The sequence below is a fragment of the Triticum aestivum genome, chromosome 5D, assembly GCF_018294505.1.
Source record: "Triticum aestivum cultivar Chinese Spring chromosome 5D, IWGSC CS RefSeq v2.1, whole genome shotgun sequence".
Lineage (NCBI taxonomy): Eukaryota > Viridiplantae > Streptophyta > Magnoliopsida > Poales > Poaceae > Triticum > Triticum aestivum.
The window spans coordinates 139,524,709-139,530,708 of NC_057808.1; positions in this window are offsets into that span (position 1 = coordinate 139,524,709).

Genomic DNA, 6,000 nt, shown 5'->3' on the forward strand with positions numbered 1-6,000 from the left:
TGTGGGAAGCGGATCGGCTTGGTAAAGCACTGACACATGGGACCGCATGTTAGCAAACCGCCAGGACAACGTCCTCTAAAAATAAGAAACCTCCCCCGCCATCCGCGTGGCAAAATCACCTCCTTTTTACTAATATTGATTCTATAATTTTTTAGATCAATATAATTGATATTTGTATAGATAGCACACAGGAGCAAAACCAAGTGGTACGGTTAAGGGCATCCACAATGTGTAGCCAAATGTGAAAATAGCTTTTGGCATCGTGGGAACCATTGTGGACGGTGTTGCCAAAGCCAAAAGGATGGAACCGAAGCTCCCTGATTGATTGATTGATTGAAGGAATAGAAAAATGCAACGTCTCTCCTCTTTCTCCCGTGCTTGGACGCATGTACAGTATAGAGGACAGAGTCTACTCCCCTGTCCCTTCTATCACAAATCACAAAGCAGTGAGGCGTCAAATCACAAAGCACGGACAAAGCAACCATCATTTCACTCTTCGCTGACTCCGCTTCTCCATCGTCTTCTTTGAGAAACCATCTCACCGCACTAAGTTGGACGGACGGCGCTATTGTGTATGAGTAGTACTAGTACATTTACGCGTCCTTTGGTTCATCGGACTTCCTGGATGCAAATAAGGCGGTTGTCTCGGCTTGCAGGCGGCACTTGTGAACAACTTACTGTGGTCTCCCTCAATGGTGTTCTCCGTCGAACGCACTTCGCCAAACCACAACGTTCGAGATATCATTGACGTCACCACAATGGGGAAGGAAGTCAAATATAGTTACTACCTCCATTTTTTTGTACACAAGGCCACTATATCAAAACTACAATTTGCAAAAGGCCACTAACACTAATCGAGGCAAAATTGATGGGGTTTGCCTCGTACTAGCAACCAAGGACATTAATATCCCCTGCATGCATGCGGAAGTGAGAAGGTTGGTTTGCATGGCGCTGCATTAATCAAGCGATGAGGAGTGAGATGGTTAGCTCTTTGGGCTTTGGAGAAAAAAATACGCATTAATTGACACGTGAAACGAGGATTTGTATCGATTAATCCCGCGAAGGAAAACCCCGCCTTTCTTTTTTAACACTAGTACTCCTAGTACGTAGTACTACGTACTTATCCTGTTTGGTTCTAGGCCTTGCATTGCCATACTTCGCCACACATTTTTGCCAAGCTTGCCTAAAGTTTTCAAAATGAAAAGGAGGTACACTTGCGCACGGCTGTCGCGGTTGCACCGCGTCCTCACACGGTCGCTCCTGCACATGCACAGTCGCTCCTGCATGCCGCAAACCTAGCCAAGGGAACGCACCCTCACTGACACGTGCCGTCGCATGTGAACAAACCAAACTCAGCCATCCTACCACTGACACATAATTTTCGTTCATAGAGTATGTTTATCCAACCGCATGTTGGGGAGTATCCGTATGGCCCGTGCGGTGGTCTGTTGGGGAAGAAGAAGAGGTGAGGAAGAAGGGTTAGGAGACGTAGGATATTCATCCAACCGCCTGAAATGGTAGACTGACCCAAGTCAGGCGACTTGCATAACAATATATGTTTTTACACAGCAAAAGATCCATAAAAACAACAACATAAAGAAAAACTATCACTGCTCACGGAACGAGATGACCTTGTCGTCTTTGGCTGCCGGCGCGAACCAGCCGTAGCTGCCGACATGTGTCTCCGCACCGTGGTTGTCCTCGGCCTCCACCTACTCGTTCACGCGGAGCGTGCGGGCGCTCTGCACGGACGAGAGCACCACCCGATTCAAGTCGAGGACGTCTGGTTTCGCCTGCAGGAGGGCCTCGATGGCAGCGGCATTCGCGCGCTCCGCGTTGAGTCGAGCCTCCGCCGCCCGGTTCAAGTCCAGGATGTCCGGTTCCGCCTGCAGGAGGGCCTCGATGAGAGCGGCATCCGCATGCTCCGTTTCAAGTTGAGCCTCCGCCGCCCGGTTCACATCCACGACATCCGGTTCCGCCCGCAGGAGAGCCTCGATGGCAGCGGCATGCGCGCGCTCCGCGTCGAGTTGAGCCTCTGCCTCCCGGTCCTCCTTTAGTATCGCCAGGTTGAACCGCTGGTCCGCCTGCACCATGGGGGACTCGGACGCCGGCACGAAGTCGACGTCCATCGTCTCATACCCATCGGGGGCCTTCTGCGCCACGACCTTCGCCATGAACATTGGATCGGCTTCCTCCTCCTCTTAGCTTGGCTCCAGAGAACTCGGGGATTGGCCCGCCGCAAAGCGAGCTTGGGAACGGAGGTCTCTGGCGCCGACCGCCGCCGCGATTTCTGCGCGGCGCTCCGGCGTCAGCATCTTGTAGTACGTGATCTTGCGGCGCACCATGGCTTTCCGGCGAACTAGGGGACGCTTGATGCGGGCTAGGGGATCGAAAGGTGGGGGAAGGGGCTGGAGATTAGGTGTGGTTTTAGGGCAGTGGCTGGCATAGGCTGAGCAGCGAAGGTTCTGGTGTGCATAGTGGTTCCGGTGACGACCGGTCAATCGATTTTGACTGTACATCGCTCTTTTCGCCTTCGCGTTGCAGCCCAGCACGCTGGATCCTCCACGTCTCTCACCTAATGGAACGCGCTTCGTCTTGCGTTTTCGCTTGCTTGTGGGACCGCAGTTGAGAGCAAACCGACGTCCTTCCCCCTCCCCCGCCCGCGTCATTTTATGCGGAGTAAATAAAAACAGAGGGAGTATACTACGGATGAGGATCCCCTAACGTGGCCGAACCCATTGAGTAACTGACATGCGGGGCCTAGCAAGCATGGGGTCTGCCAGTAAGTGATCGAAAGGGAGGGTAAGGCAGGGATACATATGTGAAAGGAGCTTCCAATGATATAATTTTCACATTATACATCTCATGTACTATTAATCCTGTCAGTAGTCAAATGTGGTTTTGAAAAACGCATTAGAGCATGGTTAATAATATAGCCAGTCGATGGCTATAAGGAACTGCCGTGTCATCTATAGCCATCATCTATTATATGCACTCATACAGTAGTGTGGGCTATAAGGTTGGCTATTTCCCGCAAAAAAATTATAAGGTTGGCTATTGTATTAGTACTTTTTTCCATTTCCTCTCCATCTCTTTCTTCATATTTATTGTACGTATTTAACTAGGAATGCGTATATAGCTAGGCTCTTGCATGAGAGCTCACTCCCCTTACTTTTTCACATCTCTCTCCTCCACATAGGCCCTATATAAATGGAAGGAGGGAGTGCAACTATGAGCACTGCATACTCTAGTACAGATTTTGTCAGTACTCCACTAGTACTATTGGACAGGGAGCTTAAAATAAGTTACTATTGGACTGGCTATACGTGGCGAAATCCTAGTAGGAAGAGCATGCGCGAGAACAAGCACATTCACGTGGTTGAAAACAAATTGGAAACCATCTCAAGTACAAATCTAGGAGTACGTACGAATCTAACAATATTGATTGGGCGTTGTTGAATGTTGATACTTTTTTTTATCAAAATAGAGATACTTTGACTACACATAAAACTTATATGTAAACTAGAAAGGATAGGAGGGAGTATATTGTACGTTCAAAAATGAAACGAACATTGAATACCCTTTATATATGATTTGCGGATGCTATGATCACCAGTTCAAAATTTTGAATCCGCCTTAGGTATCACACATGCCCCCACTCGTTCTCTCTCGATTACATCTCGAGGTCCGGAGATCGATTGAAAGAGGACTAGGGTGGGTACAATACGTTCGTTTCGCTTATGAACGTACAATATACTCCCTCTGATACACACAGACCTCCCCCACGGGTCATTTCTATCATAGAAATAGACGAAACCTTTATCTCCTTGCACGACACGCAATTGATCTCTGAACATCAATCGATCTCGTCAGCATGTGTCGGGGCATGCATGAACCGAATGGGATGCCAAAACTAAGACGCGAAGTGACACGTAGTGGAGGCAAAGTGAAACTTCAAACGAACCGTTTATTTGTATGCATGTCGGACAAATCACAAATAAACATCGGAAATACAAGCATGGTCTAGGCCCACATGCGAATGATACTCGGCAGAATGTTCAAATGACGCATGCGGGAGGATGGTCTCGACCGGAGGGCGACATGATCGATGGAGAAGAGGGTTGGAGATGAATGAGAAATAAGCAAACGCCACATGATTATACTTGACCGGCTCAAATAAACAATAAGTTGTCTCGCTTGGCCTACATAGTGAAAGGCCTAATGCGCAACGCGGAGCACTGACGCTCGAATATGGCCGGGAAAACAGGGAAACCCACATGTGGGGCACACCTGTCGGGATGACGTAGCGCAAACTAGTCCAATGGAGGAGCTGGCCCACGACCTGCTCGCCACCGGCAACCGTTCATGTGGGTCGTGGGGGCCAACAACGTGGCGCAGCTCCAACACCGCCTCTGGACACGGCGACCGCGGTGAGCGACACGCTCATCGTCGCTAGACATGGTCGGTTTCAGTGTGCTGAGGGTGGCGTTAGTGCTGTGGCACGACCAACAGCTAGTATGTTTGGTTTGTGCCCAAGGTTTCCCCATCAAAGCATTGGGTAGCCAAAATTCTGGTTGAGGTTTTGGTTGCCTATGACTTGGCCGACATCGGCAAGAAAAATGAACTAGAGTTGGCTAGAGTTCATTGGCATGCCAAAAAATGGCAACCATCCATTTTTGGGTCATGACCAAAACCTCAAAAAAAGGCAACCATCCAAACAAAGACCAATCTTTGGGTCATGACCAAAATTTTGGTAAGGTGCACTTTGGACAAAAGCCAAACACACCCCAACACCCGGCTCGTCGAGGATGCACGGGGCGCCGGGACGCGTCAGCGGAGTGGTGTAGCGCGGCCAACTGCATCCTCAGGACCTGAGACCATGCCGGGTCATCTTGCTTTTTCAATGACATGCGTCGATCGCATGTGAGCAAAGGGCATCTCCAACGTTGGCACGACCGCAGCTGACTACCCTGGCACACCAAAAACCCTCGTCCCTCGCGCCGTCGCGCAGTGCGTTCCCAGCCGGCGCCAGCTGCCCCGCATTCATGCCGTCCGTCTGTATGCCGTCGTTAAGAGGCTCGGTGCCCGAGGAACCAACTCCGGCGACTGAATGACGCACCAGGACGCTTGGCCTCACCGGAATGCGCTACTTAAAGCGGCAACGCCCAGCTAACCTCCACACCATAGTGCATCGTCCTCGTACCTGGCACCACATCCGCCATGATCACAAGCGTGAACGCTCTGCGGGAGAGCTTGTCTTCGGGGATGGAGCTCGAGGTCGCCGCCCTCGCTCAAGTCACCACACAAGCGGTGGCCACGGTGGCGGCCGACGACGGGAGCACCGTCCGCCACACGTCCTACTTGCCGCCGTCCAACGTCCGGCACCACCGAGGTCGGGGACTCCTCCGAGGATGAGTAGGGCATGGGAGGCGGCAGGGCATGGTGTGCCAACTGGCCGGTCCGTCTCCCGTGTTCTACTTTTCCTCGCCGGAGACCGCACCTTCACTTCACGGGTCTTGAACCCCGCCCCCGTACATGGAGATCGCAGATGGAGGACGTCGGTTGCCGTCGTAGAATAGGTTTAGGGTTGGGTTTCTTTTATTTTTCTGTCCTATAAAAGTTTGAAATGTAATGAAAATCTGCCGTGTTTGCATTAGTCTCGGCCGGTGTATATGAACTTTCACAATAATATAGTATATTGTAGGAGTACTAGCAAGATGCCCGTGCATTGCACGGAAGATCAAGATCTTGTGGGAGAAAAGGATGAACGAGGGAAGGCCTTATCTGCGAATGCGCATTCACGCATTTCACATTTTTCTACATCTACGGGAACCTACGAAAGGGTTAACGTAAATTGCCTCTCTCTCTCCTCCCCTGATTTTCATGGTGGTGGGCCCCTCCCTCCCCCCAATATACAATCAACAGCTCACACGTTTCACATTATGTTAATTACGTAACTGGGACTACGTAGGTGTAGCATTACTCGTCCTAAATAACCGA